Here is a 26,687-nt window from a genome sequence, read left to right on the forward strand (position 1 = left end):
ACAAAGTCAAAATGAAATCTTTCAAAATCCTACACTACTATCTTTATAGTTATTTTCAGAAAATTTTAGTATTACAAACATACTAGTATGCCGAGGATAAAACTTTAAAAAAATTTTGTATGAATTTGATTGAAAAATAAAAAACGAAAACAAAAAATTAAAAGAATTTCAAAAAAAAAAAAAAACAAAACAATTTTTTTTTTTTGTTTTTCCCTATATTAAGTATAAACTTTTTTGTAGGTGATGCGGTTTGATCTAAATTCACAATATATAAGAAGAAAAAGTTTACTAAAATGAAATCTTTTTTAATGAAACTAAAAACAAAATGAAATTTCTTTATAAAAAAAAACAAAAAACCAGATGGTTTAGTTTAAAAACTTTTACAAAAAGAATGAAAAAAAAAAAATTTTGAAAATTGCATTTAATAAAGTTTAAAGAATTTTCTAAGAAAAGAACAAAACGAAGGTATTTATTTGTAAAAAATTTCAGCTATGGCAATGTAAACAAACTGGGACATAAAAAACAAAAAAAATAAATAAAGAAAAAAAAAGGTTTTTATTTATTGAATCAATTTTATTGGTAATCTTTGATTTTCTTTATAAGTAGCACAAGCAGACTTTTGTTTTGATTTCTTTAAATATCAAAGTTTTTCTATGTTTGTAATTATATAAACGTTATGTACATATTAAGTATGATAAAATTTTTGACACAATATTTTTATATATGCACTACATAATATGCCAAAAATATCGCAAACCTATATATAGTAATAGTAAAACCTAACCGTATCTGCGAGATTCCATTATTTTGACCTAATTAAATATTAGTTGTTAAAATAATGAGAATTAACTTTAAAGAACGAATAACTAATAAATAAATTAAATCCAAGCATATAGTTACACTTCGTTATATAATTATATAGCTTAATGATTTTATCAAGTTATCCTAACTTTCCTTTATGTTAATGTAAACTTTGAAATATTAGGTACAAATTCAAATATATCTATTTTGACTAGAATAAACAACTACAACAGTGGTCATTCTAGTAAAAAAATTTTAGTAGTAATAATATCTAGATTATCTAGTTAAGCTAACTAGGATATGATTAGAAGCTCTAGTAAGGAAATTTTTACTATAATCTAGTTATTTTTTTCTAACTAAATTGAGAACTATACTCCTAGCGGCTCCAATCTAGTGACTCAATTTAGTTATGACTACCCGCTTTCTAGTCGATTTTGGTTTTGAGAGTACATAAGTATAATTTTACTTGGACACAAAATTCTGTTCACATTTGACAAAAACTATGCAATTTCCAATAATTTTTTTTTTTTTAAATCATATGATATCTGCTAAGTAAAACTGTTGGTTTAGGTACCAAAATATTTTCATATGAAAATTATTATTGTACCAAGATGTAAATTTTATAAACTGTTAAAATTTGAAATAAAAGTTATGTGAAATTTTTTAGGCAGTTAAGGCACTTTATCCAAGAATAAATGAAAAAATTTCGTAAAAAAAAATTATTTGATATTATATAGACATAGCTGCAATAATTTTAAATTTGATTTATTCAGTAATGCTGTGCGTGTGTTCTTAAGATAACTGGAAAAAAAATTAATATTGTTCATTCATTTTGCTTCTATCAGAAATTAATTACAACGGGTCATCAATATTCTTAAATAATAATCACTAAGGAACGAGAAAAATTTTTATATTGTTTGTTTCGATTGTAAAATTTAACAAATTAAATAAAACTTTTCTCACACTTTAGTAAATAAAATTAGTATATTCTAAACAAAAGAATTTTATAAAACTTTCTCAAACTAAATACGGCAATGTCAGCAATTTTAAAATAATAACACAATTTTTCGCATCATGTTTATTATTAAGGAAATTTTTTACAGTTCAAAGTAAAAATTTGTAAGAATTTCTCCATCAAAAAAATTTCTGAATCATGATACCTTTAATATGAAATAAATTTTTTAATATTCCATTAGATTTTGTTGCTATAATACTTCTTAAGCTTCTATTATTATCGTTATATCTTATCATATTTCATTTCAATAAAAATATGAATTTGATATCAATTTGAAAAAGTAGAAAAAAAATTTAAAAAAAAAAAAGCGAATGAAATGTAAAATGTCAGAAACTCAATTTCTTTATTAGTAGGAAATATGTAATTGGGTATCATTTTTCATCTTCAGAATCAGTTGAATGAATGTATTCCTTTAGATGTTAGGAATCTAAGTTAAAATATTTCTCAAAAATTTTAAACAATTTTCGAAAAATGAAAAGTTTATCAACATTTTAAGAATTTTTTTTTTTGAGAAATTCTGAGCAAACGTCATCATTTTAACCTTATACGAGTATGTATTTCTTTTTTGTAATTTTCTGAAGATTTGATTGCATTAAAATATCATTAATATATTCTTGTGTATTATGCATATTGTTGGCTTAAATTTCCAAAAACTTATCATAGGTAATTGATATTTTGATTGTTTAGTAATTTTGGGATACTTTTGTTTTGAAATAATTTTCGATAAATTCTTTGAAATCCATGATTTTAAAGATGGAAGAAAAATGCTTTGCACTAATGAATATCTATAGCAATGTTCTATTTAAAATTTATAATATGCAAATGTAATATAGGACGTATTAGTCGTCATACCTGAATATTTACTGTTCTGACCTGATAGGTACCTATAATTTTGAATAGTAATTGTACATTAAAGTTTTCATTGTTTAAAAAGAATTATTCTGTTAAAATCTACATACATACATAGCACTGTAAAATTAATTACAGTCTTCCTCAACCATGTAATTATTTTATATTGTTATACGTATAAATTTAAAATAAAATATAAAGGACATTTATGAAAAATAAATAAATTCATTTATATATAAACAATTTTCACTTATTTTATCCTTTTTTACTATTTATCTTTCATAAATTTTATATTTTATTTTTTATTATTCCTTTTTTCTCTCAATTCGATTTTTACCGTCACCATGAATTTGATTATAAATAACCAATTAAAATAAAAACAATTCGAAACAAAAAAATATACGCAGTTAAAAGTAAAAAAGTAGATGTACATACAACGAATAAGGAAAATGGACATTAAAGGACAAAAAACATTCCATCAGAAAATAAAAGCAAAAATCAAAAATAAAACACCCAAAAATTAAACTTTATCCTGTAAATTATTTTATTTGCATATAAGTAAGTAGTAATTGCATTTATGGTAGCTGACAATTTTATAAAAAAAAAAAATTATCAAATTGAATTTTAAAATGTAAAATAAATAAGTTAGTAACGAATGTGAAAATTTTTTTTTTGCTCAAAAACAAAATTTTTATGCATAAAAAACGCCACATACTTTTTGTTGTGTAAAAAAATTAAGTTTAAACTTTTGAGAAATTTGTAAATATTTTGATTTTAAAAATTGTTTTTTATAGATATTGTAATAGTTTTCAAAAGTAATTAAAAACTCATTTTGACTTTAACAAATTCTCGTTATTAAAAAATATTTTTTGTTTTTTATTTTCAATATTTTTGTTAACTTGTCATCTATCACTATGAATAGCTCTGGCATTAAGGGCAAAAAAACAAAATATTTCATTTGAATTGATTTTTGAGGAAAATTTGTATAAAAAATATTACCAGCAATAATTTACAAAATTGTATTTTTTTGTGAATTAATGATGTTGACTATTTAAAATTCAAATAATTCGGCAAATAAAAAAAAAATGTTTAAATTTAATTATTTTTCGATTGTGTGTTCTTTGGAATATAATTTAATTTTTATGTAAATTAATTATTATAATTATTTGCATAATAAATTGTTCATAATTTTTTTGTACGTTTAAAAGTTAACCTTTGCTATACTTAATTTCGAATATTGCATACACATCGTTACTCATAACATATGACTGAGTTCGTCATATAATCAAAGAAACTTTCGGAAACTCATATTTTATTCTTTTCTTTTCAAAAACAAATAAAAAATCACTTTATTTTTTAAAATTTTCAAAATAATTTTGTATTCCGAGCTTAAACTGCCGACCTTAAAACTATTTTCACATTATGTACTTTAATTGAAGCCAATAATTAATTGAAAATTTTAGTATTTGTTGATAAATGCTTTTGAAAAGCTCACTTTTGGTCACATTCAGGTCACAAAAAATTTTGATTTTTGATTTTGGACAAAATTTTCGACTTCTCCATATAACTATGATACTATATAAATAAGTAACCAAATTAAAATTTGTACATTGGAAACTCTCCAGTTTTTAATAATGGGGAAAAACTAAAACAAAAAAAATTTACTATGATGGGTACTCGATACCCAGTAACGACTGTTTGGTTGTTAAATACAAATCTCTTTATGTTTTTAAAATTTTTGAAAACGGTAATTTTTCAACAAATTACAAAAAAAAAAACCTCTATCCTACTTATATAAAATATTATATATGTATAAATAAATTTGGAAAATAATTACAGCTTATTTTACCGTCCAAATAAGTATTTAAGTTCCGCCCATACTGAGGAATGCGCTTATTCTCTATAAGAATTTTAAATACAAATTTATATAGTATGTAAATGACCTTTAGTTTGCTCAAGTAATAAAAATATTCTTTTAATAGATTCCCTATAAATATTTATTTACTATACTTAAATTAATTGTTTTTAATCAATATTTAAGGACACAACAGTTAGGTAACCCGCTATATGTCGAATTTTACACCTCATATACTATTATTTAATTTTTATAAAAATAAAAATTTCATTCATAATTTCAAAAAATAAAATTATCAAATATTTATAATAATAATAAATTATATGGCCCTTATCTTGTTATGCGATGACAGACACTAAAGTATACGGTGAATATTTGGAATTTAGCCATACGTATATGTTTTAAGAAACAAAACTACGTCAATTTAATAAAAATTATTATTCCTAAGTATTTTATTTTGAAATTCAAATGTGATAATATTACATTTTGATAATGTAAACATTATATGTACATAATATATAATTAAAATTGTCCTTGAACTTGTTATAATGTAAAATTTTGATGTTGTATGACAATATTAGATACGGCACGACAAAAACTTGTTATAAAAACATTATAATAAATAAGTAATTTTGTAATGGTTATGAACTTTTATTTATTATTAAAGAGTATAAATTTCTTAGTATTGACATTTCTAGGTAGTGTTGTTGCATTACTTATAAATAATTTAGTAAGACAAAGTAATATAGGTATAATTGTATAATTACCATAAAAAGTGTAGTTAGAATATTAAATAAATAAAATTTTTGGTAAAATATTAAATTTCTAAATTGATTTTTTTTAAAGTATTTTTATTTTTAAAATGTTCACATTAATATAAACTTTTATGAAAAAAACGAGAATAGGTCGAGTTGATCGTGTCGCTCTTATTTCAATAATTACAATAATATACAACCAAATGATTTTCGAAATTGTATGGCAACTACCACCACAATCCTAAAAATATTATAGCTTCAATAATTTCTGAGTTATACCCAAGTAACTTTTGAGTTAGAACAGCTCCTCGAACCACTGTCTCGATCGCAACCAATTAAAAAATTGTGAAAATTTGGAGAGTTTAGCTTAATTACTTTTTGAGTTATCGCTGGGACGGACGGACGCACATACAAAGGGAGTTGTATTCGGCGTTGATCAAAACCTTATACCTATTTATTTCTATATAGTAACTAAATAATATTCTATATACCAACTAAATATTTAAATAAAAATAGTAAGGAAAAATAATCCCACAACTTGGTAATACTTGACATAAGTAAAATAGTTCAAAAATAATATAGAACCGAAAAGCTGTTTTCCGGTGCAAAGCAAAAATAATGATGATATTGATCCTTTAGAAATTGAAATAGCTCAATGAAATCTCCTTATTTTAAGGAGATAATCAAATAAGGAAAAATTGATATATTAATTAGTAACACTGACATCACATACAACCATACCATTATAGATTCGTTACAAATGGTAATTCCTGTACACATAAGTCTCCTTTTTACAATAATTGATTACTATGTATACTGTATATATTAAATTTAAAAAAAAAAGTAGGGGAAATTTTAAAAATCATCTATATTAAAATTAAAATTCATCTTTGATTATTATGCAAAATAACCTCGAACATAGAAAACGAACTTGAACATAATAAAAATTTTTTAAATTTTAATTAGCTAATTAATATCGAAATTTTTTCAAAATATTTTCTATGTTAAAATTATAGCATGTATATATTATGTATGTACATGCAAGGCTATTAATTTTTTATTCAAATATCCTTAAAGCTGTACAACAAAAATTCTTTAACATACATAATATTTTAATAATGTCAATGCCATATTGCGAATATTATTCATATAAAAACTAATAAGAAAAAATGAAAAAATTCAAGTTTATTTATTGAGTTTCTGAGTTCATTTTCTTTTTTTTTTTTGGAGTTTTAAGTGGATTTTTGAATGGTATAATAGAACCTACGCGTTATTTTTTGTTTTTCTTTTAAGCTTCTGTAACAAGATATTCCGCGGTATCTGCTTGAATGCATCGAAGGCTGAAGGCTGGTATTCAACATTTTTAGCGCAGTACTTTGTCTGTGAAGTGTGTCTTAATCTGCACTCAACTCTTAGAAATTTTATTGAGACGTTAAGCAGCTTTAGTGAAAATTACTCAGGTTTGGGCGCAAAACTTTTGGATTCAGTTAAGGCACACTCGGTTTCAATAAGATGCCTAAGGAGTACTAATCGTTTAATTCCATGTTCACTAAAATACCACAAAAGTTAAACATTAGGTCATTAACAAAGGATTTTTTGATGCAAACGAAATCTTACCGGGATGAAATCTTATCTAATGACGTGATGTTATCAATCGAAAATAAAAAAAGGAATGTGAATAATATAGTAGCAGTTATAATTAAGGAACTAAAACCACTTTGTCCTTCCAATTGCAACAAGCTCCCAATGGTTACTCTATATGTCACATGGTTTCGAAGATATAAGCATTTATTTATATGTAGGAAAAATCTGGTACCTTTCTTTCAACAGGCTGTTGCTCGAAAACGAGTATATCTGCAGGCCCCTAACTCTAGAATTTTTTGCCGAAAATTGATCAATGAATCATCCCTAAAATTATTTGCGACTTAATACGACCCTGTATGATGCTCTCATTTCAGTAAAAAATGGGTTTTCAATGTTTGAACATATTAATTGTTGCATTATCAAAAAACTTTGATCAATACTGTTGGTGCTGTTAAAAATTCTAATTATTCAATTCTGAAAGTTCAAAGAGTCGATTTTGATTCAAGGGAATGTGTAGCTCCAAATTTTAATCCATCTAACTCCAGTTTTAATTTTTATTTATGTGCAAGAGTTTATGGGTGAAAATTTAAAAGTTAGCACATTTGCGTCACAAAAAAGTAAGCTTAAATAAATACTTTTTTAGAAAATAAATCAAATTTTAATTAATAAAATAAAAATTATAAAATCTTTAATTTTAAATAAAAAAAATTTTTAGATTGCAAAAGTAAGTATTTTTGGAAAATTTTGGAAAATTGTCGGAGCGCGTTTTCTGTTTTCATATAAATGAAACTTGTCACAGACCACATTTTTAATTTTCAATTTAAATTTTCATGAACTTCCCCCACAGAAGGATATATTTTAAATTACATTGCAAAATTATTTCATTATTTTTAAATAAAAATCAAAAATTAGTTTTTAAGTTTTAATTTATTTTAATGTAATTTTAACAGAAAAAAAGTGTGTCACTAGAATTGTTCAACTGCGTTACTTCAACTATGTTACATCATAAAATTTTTTAAAATTAATCATTTTTTTAAATATATTGGCATCATTATTTGTTTTAAAGAATACGCAATAAGTCTGTTCGGGCTAGTGGTGAATGTTGTTCCAAACACATCGCTGGAGATAGTTTGAATTTTTTTTGCCGTGAATGTAAAACGCTTTTTTCAACTGTGTTACGTGGTTTTTGTTTAAATATTTTTTTTAAAAATTCAAAAAAGTGGCATATTATTAAGCAAACCAAGTAAACTAACCAACTGTATACTTTAAAATGCAAAAATATGTTGTAGTTTTATGTTAATATACTTTTTATTTTAAAATATTCTACTGCGTTACTGTTCAACTGTGTTACTAAATTTAAGTAACACTACTGAAGACATGGTAAGAAAGTTGATTTTTAAGGCAGTTTACTCTAAGTTGGTGAATAAATTCTTAATAATTTTACATACAAATAGGCGATAACATATTTTATTGATTATTATACAAAATGCCACTATCTATTTATATTTTAAATATGTATATTGTTAAAAATGCAAATGAAAAACTTAACCGAATATATACAACTTCATCGAGAGGAAAAAAGTTAATATCTTAGCATATTAAACAACAGCATGAAATTTACTGTTTTTGTTTTAATTTTTTTTGTTAATATACTGAAGACTGAATCAAATTTTTCAACAGTGTTACTATATTTTCCACTGCGTTACTGTTTTGTCACAAAAAAAATCAAAAAAAAATATTGTTTTAAACATTTTTCTTCAAATTTAAGCTCTTAATTTTTTTGTTATGGACATTTTTAGAATAAAAAATTAATTTCTAAAGCAGTTATGTAAAAATTCCTGCAAGAAAAAAACTATTAAATAGTTTTATTTTAAAAATAAAAACTTTAAATTTAAAATTAGTAACACAGTTGAAATAACTTATAATTTATTTTTTTATAAAAATGATTTTTCAATATTACAGAATAAATTTATTTATAACTTTAATTACAAATGAGAGTAAAATATGAAAATAATAATTTCCATTGAAGAGATCGAAAAATTTAAGATATTTTTATCGGTAACGTAGTTGAACTAAATTCAAACCTGAGCTTACTTTTTTGGTTATAATTTCTAAAATATTTACAAAACCTCCGGACCACTTGAGGAGATTGTACATTATATATTAGGCAACTATAAAAAAATTATTTTAATAAAAAATTCTAAAAAAATAATTTGGAAAAAAAAAAATTCATTTGTGCAAACTTTTAAATTTTGACCCTTATATTAATTTTGAGGCCATCACTAAGGTGATTAAAATTTGTTTGCAATTTTTTAAAAAAAAAGAGGAAAATTAAAATTTGTCCATTTACTTTTTTTTCATTACTGTTTTCACCAACATTTTTTTTGTGTCATAAAAACGTTGTTTTTTTTCGTCCTTGACAATATTAAAGAACTGTCAATCACTTTTTGAATTGTCTTTTTTTTTGTGCTTGGAAGAATAATGAAAAATTGAACAAAAAATGAAATTTGCTATAAGCACTTGCTTAAATAAAATTACAAAATAAAGGAAAACAAATTCATTCCTTTTCAAATTTCATTCATACAGAGCTCAAAATTATGTTATCAATTATTCTTGCAAATAATAAAGAAAATATTAAAAACTCCATGAATAACAAATTTCCTAAGTATTTTTAAATGATTCCTTTCAAAAAAAACAAAAATAAACCTTGAAAAAAAAAGACTGCTAGAACGTTAATTAAGTAATTACACTTATCGAAGAAATATTAACAAAAAAATGCAATGTAGTATTACGATTCTGTACCTACCTACTTTTTGTTAGTTTAATTCAGAAAAGGTACTCTAACGAATAATATTCTTTTCAATAAAATCAAATAAAAGAAATTGAAATAAGGGTTGAAATTGCATTCTGCATAATAATTTTAAACCTTATCAACTTAATAATTTTAAAAATGTTCAAAATTTATTTTCTCTTCATGCAATCGGATAGCAACTGCAATATGCCTACAAATACGAGTATTATATTATTAAAATTGTAATTAGAAAATTATATTTTTTACTTATTTAGTAAAATTTTAAAAGTTAATGTGTTTAACATTACTAAAATTTATTAAGGGCTTCCCAAAATATAATTTAAGTGAAAATTCAACACTACACCGGATAAAGTCGAGCGTACCTATAAATTTCATTATAGCAATAACTGCTGCAAAATATTATTTTAACGGATGAAAATGTCTATTTCATACTGTAGAAGAATCAAAATTAGTCTATAAATTATGTTAAATAAGAATTTGTTTTTGTTTAATACAGGTGTTAAAAATCATTGAAAGACAAAGACAAACGGAATTAAACCGTCATCAGATCAATAATTGGTGACTTTAACCAAACCTAAAACGCACCTGAAAGGTTATAAACTCCCAAAACTAGTGAAACTAAGTAACCATTAATGTTGCTCTATCGTGTTTCTGCGTTTACATTCCGTGAAGAAAGGCACGAAAGTGCTGTCACAGCACTTTAAGCTAAAGTGAGAGGTCTTGTTCGTTTCAGTCTTTAGTTTTAACTCAATCCACTATAAGTCGAGGAGCCTCGACATTTACAAGCTGTTGAGGAACACCCACATCCCTACATGAATGCCGCTATTGCGAAGATACCAGGGAGTACTCACCATATCACGAAGGACCTTATGCTGTAAAGTCGGTATATGTTTGATATGTGTTTTTTTAGCACATACCCATAGCTTCAAGCCAGGCTTCATCATTTGGTTATTATATCAACACCTTATTGTATATTGCCAATCCAAACCTACGATATAGGAGCCAATAATTTTCTCTATATTTGTTGCACACAAGAATTAAACATTTAATTTACCATAGAGGGAGCTGTCGCAAGGACTCGATCATTTTTTTTTCTATAAGCAAATAGGCTATTTGGAAAGAGTTATGATGTGACTATAATTCGGATAAGTATTCCGTTATATTACGATTTCACTCAAGGTTCGTTTATCAGAAAATAATATTCCTTACGTCGATACCATTGACCATCCACATAACGATCTTTTGTGTTTATAATAATATTATGTGCTCCAAATATCTTATGAATTCGCGCTGCGAAAAAACTTATTTTAAAGATAACTCTATTCTTTAAATGTGATTAATTGTTGTTATTCTATAAAAGTTAAGGATTGTATTAAACCAAATAGATAGGCGCCTTAAAATTATAATCAAATGAATATAAAAATTTCGATTAACGGTTTATAAGGTTAGAAACTGAGTATATTTAATTCAATTTTTCTTATATAGTTCCAAGTAAAAAATTTCTATTTTTACGGTTTTATATTCTCTTCTTTATTTAAGTATATTTATTCATATAACATGATAGTATATGTGTTTTAGATATTATAGATTCTATCAAATTTTATTCTTTAGAAAATTCTTCATTGTAAACTCGTTATGTTTAACGAAGTATAAAATAGTTAGTGCATACACATAAAGTATGTACAGACATGTTTCCTCTTAATATACATTTGAATGTGAATCAAACAATTAACCCATTTTCTAAATTGTTTTGTCCATGTACGTCATATATGCATAAAAAAAAACTCATACCTACATATATACATTAACTTAACAAATATAAAAAAAATATTCCCTGCACTTTTTAACACGCACAAAATCATATTATTTTTCCCCCTTTTTACTTCTAGTTATGTAATTTTTGTTTTATTCGTGTAAGTTGCTATGTGTCATATGAGGAAATATAAATACATTCATGATATAATAGGAATATTAGTTACTTAAGATTCTTTTCATTATTAAATTTCTATGTTTTTCACTCCGTTTTTGCATTAGTGACTCAGCCCAATTCAAGAAAATGCATTATGAAAATTAAACGAGTATACTCGTAAGCTATAGTATATCGTATCCTCATATAATAATAACAAAGAAATAAAAGATGATATTTCAAATACAATAGAATGACATGAATAAATTTCATAATTAATTTCTTAGCTAAAATAAGAAGGTTAATGCATTTAATAATGACTAAGTAAAAAATTTAATATTTTACCAATGCTTTTGTTCTCTTTTATTTAAAAATTTTATACATATTAAACTATAATTCACTTTAAATTGATAAAAATAAAGTTATTTTAAATTAACTGTTATACAGAAGATTATTACATTGCATAATATGGCTATTATTTGGTTTTATTGCAACAATGAAAGTTGCTATTAATAATGCAAAATTAGTAGGTAGGTCTTCTGGGTTAATAAAGTCCGAAACATTTCGTAAAAGAATAATTAGGATCCCTAGAGATACGACAGAGATTAACCAAGAGTTCTAGAATTGACCAATACAATTTTCTAGTAAAACTCGGAATTTAAATCTTAAATTTTCTATTTAAAACTAAATTGTTCACACAATATTTTTCAATAAAATATTAAATTTTAAAGATTTTTTGTTAATATTTTTTTTTGTCTCATACAACTATAAATTCATTAAGCCATATTCCTCTCAAAAATTTCCAAAGATTGTTGTCGCTCCAACCCAACTATTCTAAAGAAGTACAAGAAAAATTTAAATGAATATTGAACACAAAATAATTGTGTAGGGCTCAAAAATTTTATTTTAAATTTTCATACCTAGTTAATTATTAAAATTACCTTATTTTATTATCAACACTTTTTTTTTACAATTACCCAAATTTAATAATATATTTTTATTAATGCAATATCGCTGTACCAAAAATTTAATAAGATAATATTTTTATCTTTAACATCATTGACTTTAAGAAAATTTCCAAGAACTACAATTAATAAAAATTATTTAATTTTACTGTTTACACTTTAAGAAATTAATGTCCAAAAATATTGTCACAACTACAATTTCAAGAAGAAAACGAAGAAGAAGCAAGACAAAACCCCCTTCCTTTAAAATTTTTCTTAATATAAAAAGCAAAAAAAAAAATGAAAATTATAAAATTTGTTATAAACATTGCAAATTTTTATTCCATTCAAAGGACCATTCATAAAATATGTAGGTATTTCCTTGTAGATTAGATATAAAAATTTAATTTTTATAACAGTAATAACAATCTTAGACTGGAGGAAATAATTTCTTTTTTTTCTTATTTTTTGTGTTTTGGTTTCATTTTTCTTGTATAGTTGTACAAGAAGAAAATTCATGAAAATTAAAAATAATTTCATTATAATTTTTTTTTTTTTTTTCTGTTTTTTGCTTTCTTTGAATTCTTATTTCCCTTATTGCAATTGCACATACATATTGTATGCGACATCTGGATAAAAAAGGCGAGAAAATAATCAAAAACCAAAAGGAATAAAAAAATAAGAAAAACGAAAAATAAAAAACTTTTATAAAGATTAAAAGTAGAACGAAAGTTTTTCCAACTTTAGTTGAGAATTTTCTTTCTAAGTTTAAAAATGCTCGTACTTATTGAAGATTTGTTTCTCTTTCTGTTCTTTTTTTTTTGTTTTTTTTTAATTTATTTAAAATATAAAATTGAAATTGTATTCGAAGTGCATATAGAACAGAAGTGCTATTTTTTAATATAAAATTAATTTTGAAATATCAGAATGAAATTTCAAAAATTTTAGATTTTCTTTTTTTAATTTTTTTGTATAAAACTTCAAATTATATTTTTGTGTGCAATAAAATGGTTAACAAACAGGCTAATAGCCTCCCAAGACAATACTATTATGATAGTATTGCCGGTACAAAATATGTTTTTGCAAAAATAAAAAAAAAAATAAATTATTTTGAAGCAAATTTGTTCTACATCTGTTGAATTTCTTATAAATATTTGAATGTCCTTTCTAGATTTATACTTTAATAATTTACAAAAACAAAAAACGAATTATTTAAGTGTAATATTTGGATCATCGAAAATTTATTGAATATTAGATGGATTTTAAAAATTGATTTTTAAGAGTGTATGAGAAATCATATATTTTGGAATAGCAATAAAAATATAATAGAAAATTGGTATATAAGAGCGTCGATATACGCGAAAAGATTCGAAAATATTTTTAATAAATGATATTTAAACCATATAAGTATAACAATTACTGTAATTTTTGATATTTTGGAAATAATTTAATTTAAATCTATACATAACAAAAATGGGAAGATTTTGTATGCTAAGTTTGTTTACAATCTCGTTATATGTACCTATTTGTCAAAAATTAATTGCAATCACTTCTTTGTATTAATTTCATTCTTTAATATAAATTAATTTTTACAAAAAACCAAAAAAAAAAATTTTATGAGACGAAATTAAAACTTACCTGACCAATAATGCAGTATGTTTATTGCACTGATCCTTTTAACTGAAGTGTCTCGGGTTCCTAGTCCCGTCACGTTGCTATAAGAATTATGTTCAATATTATATAGCTTAATCAGTATCAATAACCTTAAATATTTAATATACTTAAAGGAAAAACTACAATAGAGTCGTCACCTATCTAGTCCCAATAACGTTCCTCACAAGAACGAACTAGGATAAAAAAAATTAGAACTTACATCTACCTCACTAATCAAAGAATTTTGAAGGAATCAAATAATTCTAATAAAAACTAATTTTTATATTTAAATTTAATTCAATTATTAAACAACTAATAAAATTGCCAGTAATTATGAAGTAGAGCAACACATGTATACTTGCACCAAATTCATCTTTTTCCAAATATAAATTTTATATTTTAATTTTGGTATTTTCATAAAACAAACGTGTGAAAATTAATAAATTATTATAAATTTGAACTAGTTTTAAATTTCAAATTAAACCATTATACTAATAATCGTAATTTTTCCAACATAATAATAATATTTAATATTCTAGAGAGGCTTATTGTAAAAATTTATTATAATACTTATTATATGAGAAAAAAAAAAAAAAAAACTATTTTATGGTCGCATGAATTTTTAATTTTGCAATAATTTTCCAATTTTATGCAAAACCTAATTTTATAGCAAAAAAACTAAAAAAATAGGAAAAATATAGGAAAAATTAAAATTTTTTTAGACTCGGGCAACTTTTCTACAATACTTGTATAAAATTTTTCCTTTTTGTTATATATAATAATGTACTTACATTTATACATATATAATATTTCTGCTATATTAATTACGTAAGTATAGAGTGTAATTATTTTTGTGTTTTTTTTTTCGCCTTTTTTTTTTTTGGTGTAACCACAGTGAAAATCTGAAACACTTTAAAATTTAAGAGTAATTTAAGTTGAATAACTTTAAAAGGTTAAAATGTAATTAGTGTACTAGCTCTATAAGTATGTATACGACAATAACGCTCCATTAATTTTTTTTACCCATTTATTTTCCTATTTTTGTTCATATATACCTACATACATACCTACATACATACAAATACACTTACTTATATAACTCAGTCTATATATATGCAGAATATAAATAGTGTATAACAGTTATTGTTTTTTATATTATTTCCGTCTCTCTTATTCTTATACTCCATTTTCATTATATTGTATTATATGTTCCAACATTTATAAAAAAAATTGAAGTTTTTTTTTTCTTTCGATCGTATGAAACGAAAATATAAACTTTTATACTTATATAACAGCAGAATTCTTATTATAATTTTCCTTTAAAATTTTTTTTTCCTTTTGATTATTCTTGCTTTTAATTAATATAATTATTCTTATACTTAGTATATGGGATTTTTTTAACAGCATTTTTTGTGTTTTTTTTTTTTTATTTTAATTTTTTTTCACATACATACACTCAAAAGTCATCTTATATTATATACATACATATTATTATTATATAATAATGTACTTTGTATTTTTTTTTAATCAAAAATCATTTTTGACTTAAAAAAAAAGAACAAAAACAAAAAGAGTAAAAATTTAACATTTTCATTTTAAGCAATTGAACACTTACGACACCATTCTTTATATACATGTATTGAAAAAAGTTACGATATATAGTATATACAGTGAAGGCTATTAATATTGTAACGCTAAACGAATTACTAAACAAGTCAAAATAAGAAAGTAATTGTTAAAAAATTAAATTTAAGATTGTTATACGAATTGTATGAAAATGTAATAAAATTTTAACATAAATTTTACCGTACACATATTTTTATTAATTAAAACGAAAACGGTATAATATATTTTGAGATTGTATGCATGCAACATTATAGGAAGTGTTTGCATGATGGGCAGTTAATTTTTGTTCAAGAACACCATATTTTTTTCATATTTTCATCCTTTAGCAAATTTTTTTAATATTTTTTAATATCGTCATAACTTTTCAATAGCCTCAATTTTGAAAATGCAATTGTGTCTTTGTGAATAAAATTTGATGATCTCTTACAGTGTTTTTATTTTTATCGATGACTGTATATACATTATATAAATACAACTGGCATATTATAATTTCATTAATTAAAACTTATATAAACACCTCTTTATACAGACGCTCTCAGTATATTGTTTATTCTCCTATATTATTCGAAATTCTTAATAAAATCATTTTTAATTCTTAAATTTAAATTAATTTTTTAAAAGAATTCATTTTTACAATAATATAAATTTTTTGAGAATTTAATGATGAAATCATTGAATAAGTTGAAAAAGAATTCTAATAATAATCCCTATAAGTATGTTATAATTTTTTTGGTTAGGTTTACAGAAGAAAATAATTAAACGAAATAAACGCGTAGTTAATTTTTGATAATATCGTATTTTATTTAATAAAGAACATTGAATGCATAAAGTTTGCCATCTACAGCGGTAGAATATTAGTTTATATTATGTTTAAGAAAAAAATATTAAAAATTTTACTTAAATAAATTATTATTTCGGAATTTTATAATTTAAAGGTCAGCCAATTTAAAGTTTTATTTCAAATTATTAATATACTTAAGATTTTGTTCCGACACTTTAATTTTTATAATGACATGGCAATATTCAAGCAATTAATATTTCTTTTAATAATGGTAAGAATCCAAATTTTAATTGACGAAAGTGAAGTTCCAGCTCAAATTTCTTTGTTGCGATTTATTTCTGTATAAATTTCCATTTGTAATAAACGATATATACTTGAGCCAAACTTGATTGTGATCAAATACTTATATTTTGCCTATAAACAGTTAAGGACACTTTCCTGCCATATTTTATTAAAAAAAATAGTGCAGCCCATTTTTTTACAGTATAGAATTTCCTGTTCGAGCAAAATTTTTAATATCCAAGTTAAAATTTTATTAATAAAATTTTTAAATCTTATAACACGAGCCTTCTTCATTTTTCACTAATAATAAATTTATTATTTGTGTACACATTATCCACGTTTTTACGTTATTTACATGACATTAACATTTTTTTACAAAAAAAAAAGAAATTTAAGTATGGCGCCACTGCTAAAACAAGACTCTTTTTTAATCATGATGAAATTTTAATGATTATACCAGATTAAGCAAGAAAAAAATTAAAGGAGTTTTTAATAAAGCATGTATAAACAGTCAATATCCACAAGAAAAAAATTTCAATAACAACAATAATAAGGAAAATAATAATAATAATACGAATAATAATAATGATACAAGATTGTGATAAAATGGTGGTTATTGAATCCTAGTTAATAATTTTCTAGGATATTAAAAACACTTAAACAGTATTTTTATGGTTTATTTATTCATTCTACAGGGTAATGTAATAAAAATTAAAAGCAAAAATTAAAAGAAAATAAGAGTAAACACGACAAAAAAAAAAACAAAAATTCAGAAGTGATTTTATTATGGTCATAAATTTTTAAAGAAAATCTTGCGCGGTTTTAAGGATTAAAAAGAACAAAAATTCAAAAATTGTTATTCTTTGCTTTTTGAAATTTTCTTTTTCTGCTTAATTCATGGGATATGTTCTGTGCTAAGTTCGTTATACTACGTGTGTTTTTGGTATAATGTCATATTTACGAACCCATTTACTGTTTCTAAGTTCCCACTTTGAAAATATTTCCAATATTATTTTATTAAATTAATGCTTTTCAATATTATTTGTGAATATATTAAAATAAATTATAAAGTAGGTGTAAATATATTTACGCCTACAGGAGTATGAGTACTCGAATACTTACATATATGTATATATAACCATTTCTTTTGGGTGCAAATGAAATTTTTGGCATCTTAACATAATTCTGTGCCGAAAATTGTTACTTGATCTCAAAAATAGAAATTTGAAAGAAGGAAATGTTGTCATTTATAGTTCTATTTTAAAAATATTTTAAATTATATTGGAATTTATTAGGATTTTGGAAACTCCTAAAACCGTAGTTGCCTTCTAATTATAAATTATTCAAATGTAGATCTTTTAAATTTTTATTAGACTAAAATTATTTTTAAAAAAGATATTAGTCAGCTTCTAATTACTTCAATTGCATTTGATAAATTTTCATTTATACAATTTGAAATTTTAAATTTCCGGTTCTTGTATTAGGTTTATTGGAAAAGGATATTCTGCTAGGTACCACAGAAATAAAAAAAAAATTAAAAAAAAATTACAATATTTCTAACTTTGTTTAGATTAATACAAACATACAGGAAAAGTTTATGTGACATTGAGAACCTTTGTATTCTTATTGGGTTCTGTTTGTTTGTATGGGATTTAGTGTACTTTTACGATTTTTTTCCGCTTGAATTAAATATGGTAATCAAGGTAATAAAATTTATAAAATTTAACGACTTTCCTTTAAAATTTTATATACTTCAATTTAACTGGGATTTTTATGGTTAAAGAAAAAATTATTAAGATGATACTTACTTTATTTTTTAAATAATATGTTTGAACAGGTATATATTATGTATAAGCATTTATATATTATAATATGTATATAAGTGTATAAGTATATTCATAATACGAATTATAATGTACATATGTAACTTATAGTAATTATTAAAAATCACATAATAATCACAGTAATATTACTTGCAACTTAACAATTGTACATAATCTATGTATACATAGACTCATCAATTTACATGATATGAGTCTATGATTGCATATAATATCTGGCAACATTTAATATTTAATTATAGTTATTGTACTAAAACAATTTATAAAATTTATAAACATTCATAAATGCACCATTTTCAGTACTTTTTGAAGAGAAAATGGAACACCATTTCCAAGAAATTTTTGAAGAAAGGCTTATTATTTCACTCTGTCGGTCACTCTGCATTAGTTTCATTCTGTCTGTCCGTCCTCCCATCCGTCCGTTTTCAAAATTTCTACACTCTTCACGATAGACAGCTGAAATTTTACAACTAAATAGATTTTTGCTAGAAACTTATTTCTGTAGAAGAAAATTTTTACCTATCTCCCACCCTTTAAAAATAATAGCCCTTCAAAATCAAATAAGGACCAAACATTTGTTAAATTCTGAAAACGCAGAAAGGTAGTTGATAGTTTCTTCTACCTTGGCGCGGCATAGTTAATTAAAAAAAAAAAAAACAAATGACTGGTAAAATTAACCTCTATATCAGAAGCCCGATTTTTTTCAATATTTTGATATCGTTTTGCTTCTAGACAAAAACATATAGAAGCCTGAAATTTTAGCAACTCTTAGACATTAATAAATAGTTTTATTCGTTGGAAGAAAATTTTTTTGTACATCCATCTCCTTCAAAGTTATTGCCTGTTGAATTTGTAGAATTTGAATTTTCGGCACGTTATATTCCGAAACTGCAAGTTTCTCACATTTTTATAAGTGCGGGGGGTAAATTGCATGTCATCCAAAAATATAAATATTTTTCTTAACTCACACTGTTAACCCTTGAATTTAAGCATTGTATTTGCACCTTTTCCAGATTTTTTTTTGCCTCATCCTAAATGTATGCAATTTTGAAATATTTTGGAATAAGAATAAAAGTAATTCTAACAATGCACGATAAATTGATTTTAATACCATTATTAGGCACATTGAAATTCAATAAATTTAATATTTAATTAATTTATTTCAATATTGCATTACTTATACAAATATAGGTGCTTATATTCTTAATTATGAAGTGATTTTAACAACACACTTTGGACAGTATGAAAAACCAATGGTGTAGACTTGTCATACTGAATTTAAAACAAAACAAAGCTGTTGTCTTATTGCTAAATTTTTATAAATTTTTTGATAAATAAATGTACGATTTTAAAATTTGCAATATTAATTAACACTTCAATAGTTCCAACAACAGTTCAGTTGTTTAAAACCAGAAATATGATTGTTTTTGTAAAAATAATTTTGTGAATAAAATAAGAAACATACATTTTTTTCTCAAATAAATGAAATTATTTTCCAAAATTATTCATCTACCTTGTAAGTACCTATAATAATTAGCTAACAATTATTTTCATATTTAACATTAACAAACCCTAAAACTTTTCATTTAACAAGCTAATATCTAATCGAATACATTTTTATTACAATAACAATTTTTCAGAAATTTTCCACAAACGTGCCTTATTTAATTAAATTTTAGATTTTTATGAAAAATTTTCCATAAGATTCTATATTTACGCATGTATCTATAATTTCTTGTAGTAAAACAAATTATCAAAATTGGACAGTTGTATGTTGTTCAAAAATTCGTTAAATAAAACAAAAATTACTTCTCGGAACTGGACCTTAAACTCATAGAAATTATATAAATTTTCCAGCATGTGGGAGTTTTATAACATGACATGATTATAAGATAATATTAATATAAAAAGTAATAATGGGTCGAAATAAGGGTTTATAAAGTAGCACATTGCCTTCGGCAGCAAATATCATTTTTTTGCTTTTATAAAAGTGTTTTTCAATATACGGACACATTATTCTATTAAGTTTTCCTATATGTAAAATCAAACAAAAAAATTTAACTTTTAGGATTTAAGAATTTCATCAGTTATAGGGAGTAATCGGAAAGTAGAAACAAATTTTCTTTGAAAGTCATTGCATAAGAGTTCCTTACAAATATCTATTTTTGCACAAAATAATATTCGCAACTGTTTATTAGGAGGTTATAAAAATTTCGTAAACAAACGGAGACACGGTAGGGTGAACGAAAAAAATAAAATTGAAGCGCACATTTCTTTTCCAATTTCATTATACAAACATGCTAAAGAGCAATAAAATAAACAAAATAGTTATGTACATATTACATACTTAATTAAGGATATAATTATTATTTTGACAGAAATGAAGTTACGAAAATTTCTTACTATCATAAAAATAACATCATTTCTTGCGAAAATGTTATATAACGAGTTGTTTTTCTTGTTATAGCCACAAGATATTTTTCCGTTGAATACAAATAAATAATTAAGTTTGCATTAAGTTTTAGGCAAATTCATTGAATTTTTCGAAATTCGAAAAAATTTTTTTTAGAAATTTCTAAATTTCTTTTTGAGAAATTGCTAATTTTCAATAAGGCTGATTATGACCGAAATTATTAATTAAATTGAATATTTTTTCCATGTAAGGCGTTGATAGATAAGTTCAACTATTTTAGATTATTTTTAAATAGATCTATGTAACTGTTATACAACACATTTGTATAATATATATATATAACTACATATTATGTACTTGCATTATCTATTTTTCATATTAAATCAATTACATACTTTAAAAAAACTTGTTGTCTTATTTCATTTGTTAAAATTGTTATGACAAAAGAAAATAATAAATTGGAAAATTAATTGGTTGTTACATAATCCGAGAATACTATTTACCAATTATTTTCAAGAAATAAATTTTATTAAAATAAATTATTTTTTAATACAAAAGTAGGTATAATAAAATTATAAGGAAAAGGAAATGGACTATATGGAAAGTAAAGCCAACTAAAAAATTATTAATAATTTTAAATGAAAATCAAAATTCTGCACTATATTACTGAATTTACATAATGGCGATTAATATTATTCTTGAAAAAAAATATTTAAAATTAAATAGAACTAAGTAACTAATATAAGTTAATATTAAGTATTGTTTATTATTTTGCAAAGCCGTTAATTAATTAGGTATGGATTATAAAAACAGACTCCTGGGCCTTATTGCGGCAACCTCTTTTGTCTTAATCAATTATTCTAAAAATTTACAAAGTTACTGCTGCACAACCATGCAAAACACTTTAAATTGTATTAAATATTTCACTTTCTTCACGAAATTAAAACAAAATTTTTAATAGCCAAAATATATTTCAAGGAAAATTCGGATTTAGTAATGTTGCAAAATGTGTTGCAATTAAGTTTTCCCTCATCCACTATTATTCCCTCATCGACGAACTATCGATATCTTTAGGAATACAATATTACCTTAGATATTTTTGTATACGTATTTCTAATTGTAAATCAATATCTATAAAGAAACAACGTAAAGCACTAATTCATGGCTCTCAAATTTATTAAAATTAACGAATTTTTTCATTGTTTTGTGGAAAATATATTGGGGTGGGCTCGACATGAATATTTGCTTGAAATCTATGTTCGAATTAATTTTAATTCATTTAAATGAGGCTGGAGTAAAATTTTGAAATGGATGAAGGAAAATTTAAATAATAATAAATTTTATTGAATTATTTACTTAAGTTAATAATAAAAAGGTAATTGAGCAAGTTACAAATTTTTAAATAATTCTGGGAAATTCTAAAAGGCAAATTTATTTTATTTCTGTTTAGCCATATTCGAAAATAGAATATTGCAATTCTTCATTAATATCGTCGAGTTACCTATTTATTTTTTTCTACTATTGTTCACTCATCGCTTTACACATTTTTATCAAATATTTTCTCGATCACTTTGATATATAGAATGTGGAACAAGTTTTGCAAGATTCTTTTATAGAAAATTTTATTTGTGAATCTATAAGTGTACTTGGAAATTATTGCTTACTAAAAGATCTTTGTAACAATACCTTAAAAAACTTAAATTAAAATTTTATTACTGGAAGTTATTTCCAAAATAAAAAATACTATAAGCTGAAGGAAAAAGAAGAATATCGAGGGCAGCGAAATTTGTAGAAGTGAAAAACAAAATTCCTGATACCTAAAGTATGCGTATATACCTTACTTATAGGGTACCTAATATGTGGTGTAAAAATAATATAATATGGTTCAAAGTAATCTTAACTGTTTTGTTTTCCTTTTTTCTACACCATTATTAGTTCCTCCATTTTATTAGTTTTGTTTTCTCTTAAATGTACAATTTTCAATTTATTTGTTTATGTTTAAAAATATAAGCGTATTTCACTTTCCACACGTAAATTTTTTGTTGATAAAAAAAAATATAAAACAAACAAAGATTATATTTTCCAGGAACAAACTTAAATCTGTTAAATAAATAAATAATTGTAATATTAAAATTTTAAAAACAAAAAAAAAAAATAAAGCATGCAGAAGGGAAAAGAGAAAAGCCCAAACTCAAAACACAAGAATGTTTTCCATTTCTTTTAAACAAGTCCTTTTTTTTTTTTTTTGTTAAATGGTTGGGCGCTAAATAAAATGAAAACTTGCTTTTCCAGAAAACCAAAAATATCTTTGTTTTCATACCTTAAGAATTAAAAACAATACATTTTCTAACCATTTTTAACCACAATTTCACCAAGAGTAGAAAAAAAAATTAAGAAAACAACCTTGATATAAGGTGAACGTAAATAATTTGATACGCATAGCTATATGTGTGGTGTGAATATTCACAATAGAGAAAGAAAAACACCTTTTTGAATATTTTATTTATTTAATTTTGCTTTTATTTTTTTATTTTTTTGTTCAAAATTTTGTTTTTCGTAATGTTTGTTGTTGCTGGTATTTTGATGTTTTTCTTTAGCATTAAAACGCAATGATTTTTTTTTTACCATTTTGAATTTTTTTTTTTTTTTGGTTTTCTCATTTCGTATTTACTTTGCTTTTCCTTATTTTCTTGGTTTGGGAAACACTTGATTTTCACACCACGCAGCATAATAATTAGAATAATTTCATATAAGTAAAGAAAAAAAAAAAACAAAATGAAAATTATTTAATACCTGCATATACTGGTACCTAAATTAAAGGGAGCAAAACATAAGAACAAAAAAGACAAATCATAATATAAAACAACAAAAGAAAAAATAAAATACTGAATTCCAAGAATTACACATTCCTTATATATATATATATATGCGTAAACTTATTACATGTAATGTAAATATACAAATGTAATCATATACATACATACAGGCGAAAATTTTTTAAAATGTGAAAATCTTTTCCCAGTTGTTTTTTTTTTTTTTTCATCATTATCTTAGAATATGATGATTTTGCTTCTAAATTTCTTTCTCCTTTATATTGTGTCACCCTTATTTTAATATGGTGATAGAAAAACATTGTTTACGTTTCAAATCTGTATCTTTACACATTGGTATAAGTGTAGATGTAGGAGGAAAAGGGAAATTTCGTATTATAAAGAGGAAAAGAAATTTAATTTGTTTCTTATTTTATTTTTTTTGCTTTTATATTTCTGATGTTGTCGCCTTTACACTTCATGTTCTTATTAAAGGTATCTAATCTAAATATTATAGGAAAAAATTGTATTAAAATATTAGAGCTATAAGTAAAAATGGAAAAACATTATAGAAGGAATGAAAAAATAAAAAAATATTAGCTGAAATCAGTGAGAAAGAAATTATACTAAGAATTCAAAATGGAAATGAAAGAAGAATTCAAAGAACAAGAAGTTTATAATTAAAATTGTCTATTTGTGTCCTTTTGTGATTTCATACCAGGAATTTTTTATATATAGCTATATATGAAATTATATAATTTTATTTTTATATTAGCTCTACAAAATTATATATATAGAGAAATGTAATCATGTAGGTCACAATATTTGTAAAGAAATTTGTGATTAAAATCAAAAAGGAAATTGTTAAATTTTTTCTTTTTTTGGTTTTGTTTAATATCCTTTAATCTATATAATGTTATTTATATGTATGTACAATTAATTAGTGAAATTAAATTCGCTATTGCAATATTAAACTGATTTAGAACTATAAAAGAATCATATTAAGATTTTGTTTTTAAAATTACAAGGCATTTTGATAAGAAATTTTTGACAAGATTTCCGTTTGCATATATAGGCGATTTCATTATTCTTCATTACACGTTTAAAAATGATGTTTTACAGATTTTCAAATTTCAATTATTTTCTAATTATTTGATCTTATATACCGAATTTTTTTTCACAATAACCATTAGAATTACTAAATCTGTTCCGCTATGCTATTAATTTTCTACAAGTTTAAACATTTCTTATTACAAATTTAAAAATTACAACCAATATTTATTTTAAGCTTTCAAAATTTTTACCGATTATTCAACACTTAATCCTTAAATAGCTAAATTACTGCATTTCGAATAAACTACTTCTAATATGTCAAAACAAAAATTTTAAATTGAATACTTATGCAATTTTTTTTATATTCAAATCTCTAAAAATTATCCTAAACTTATGTTTTTGATAGTTCAAATATATTTTAATCAACAAAATATTGTACAGAAAAATAATATCAAATATACTGAAATAATGAAGCACAAATTAATTACGTAAACTAAACGCAACTGTACGAACCCAATAATAAACAAACTTCTCAAAACTGAATCTATTTTCCAATTTGGGTTCATATTTTAAAATAACTTTAATTTTATTCTCCGCAACCTTAAAAAAAAGACTACCAATAAATCAAATAATTGTAATCATCTAGTGAACCCTTTTGAACTAAAATTTTAAGTTTCCATCAGTTAAATAAAATTTTATTGGAAAATACTTTTAAATTCTTTAAATATCAAATAAGAATTACCATAAAATTTATTTAGGTAAACGTGATTAAAAAGTTTTCCATAAATCACATTTGTCATTTCACTATACTTAAAGTTTAGTTAAAAGATTAAAGTTATTTAAGTACTGATTTAAGTCTAGTCAAATTTTAAGCTTGTATAAAACTCAAATATTCAAAAAAAAAAAATTTTTTTTTTTTATATAAAATAATTTTCCTTCATCATTTTATTTTCGTTTTCAGTTAAAGTTCTCTTTTCAATTTGTTTGTTAACAAAAAAAAAAAAATTCAGAAAAACAAAAAGCAAAAATGTCGTCGTAATAATTTTGCACCTGTGTCCTATAATTAACAGACACTTTCTCCCAACAAATATTAATCTTCTTCTCGTACATACAAGCATATGAAATGTTCTGCTAAAAATTTTTCCTATATTTTAGGTTCTTTTTTTTTATTATTCTTATTGTTTTTCGTTTTTCTTTACAAAGTTTTTCCTTACTAAATTTTCCCTTTTTTGTTTTTTTTTTATACTTTTACTTTAAATATCCTTTACTTTTATACTTAAGTATGTATATACGAAAAAGTTGCCTTTTTCATATAATTTTTTTCACACTATAGAAGTTCTATTGTGTTTATTTTCAAACTGTTTCTCATACTGGGTGCGATTTTTCTATCCTTAACTACTAAGGAAATAAGAAGAGACTGTTTTTTTGTTTTTACTTAAATTTTCAGTTTTTTTTTTATTATTTTGATATCCTTTGAAAGTGACGTTAAAGTTCTTTGTTTTAATATTATTATCATTACAGAATTGTATAAAAATTCATAAGAAAATATTTTATAAATATATATATAATTATAGTATGTATCCGAAAATGTGAGTTTGTGTAAAGATACAAACAGTTTTTTCATTAGAGAACAAATACACGAATAGTAACATGTAAACAAAAGAACAAAGTATATTTTTTTTTTACTCTTTTAAGTATATTTCATTT

This window comes from Condylostylus longicornis, unplaced genomic scaffold (genome assembly GCF_029603195.1).
Source record: "Condylostylus longicornis isolate FDR11 unplaced genomic scaffold, ASM2960319v2 ptg000015l, whole genome shotgun sequence".
Lineage (NCBI taxonomy): Eukaryota > Metazoa > Arthropoda > Insecta > Diptera > Dolichopodidae > Condylostylus > Condylostylus longicornis.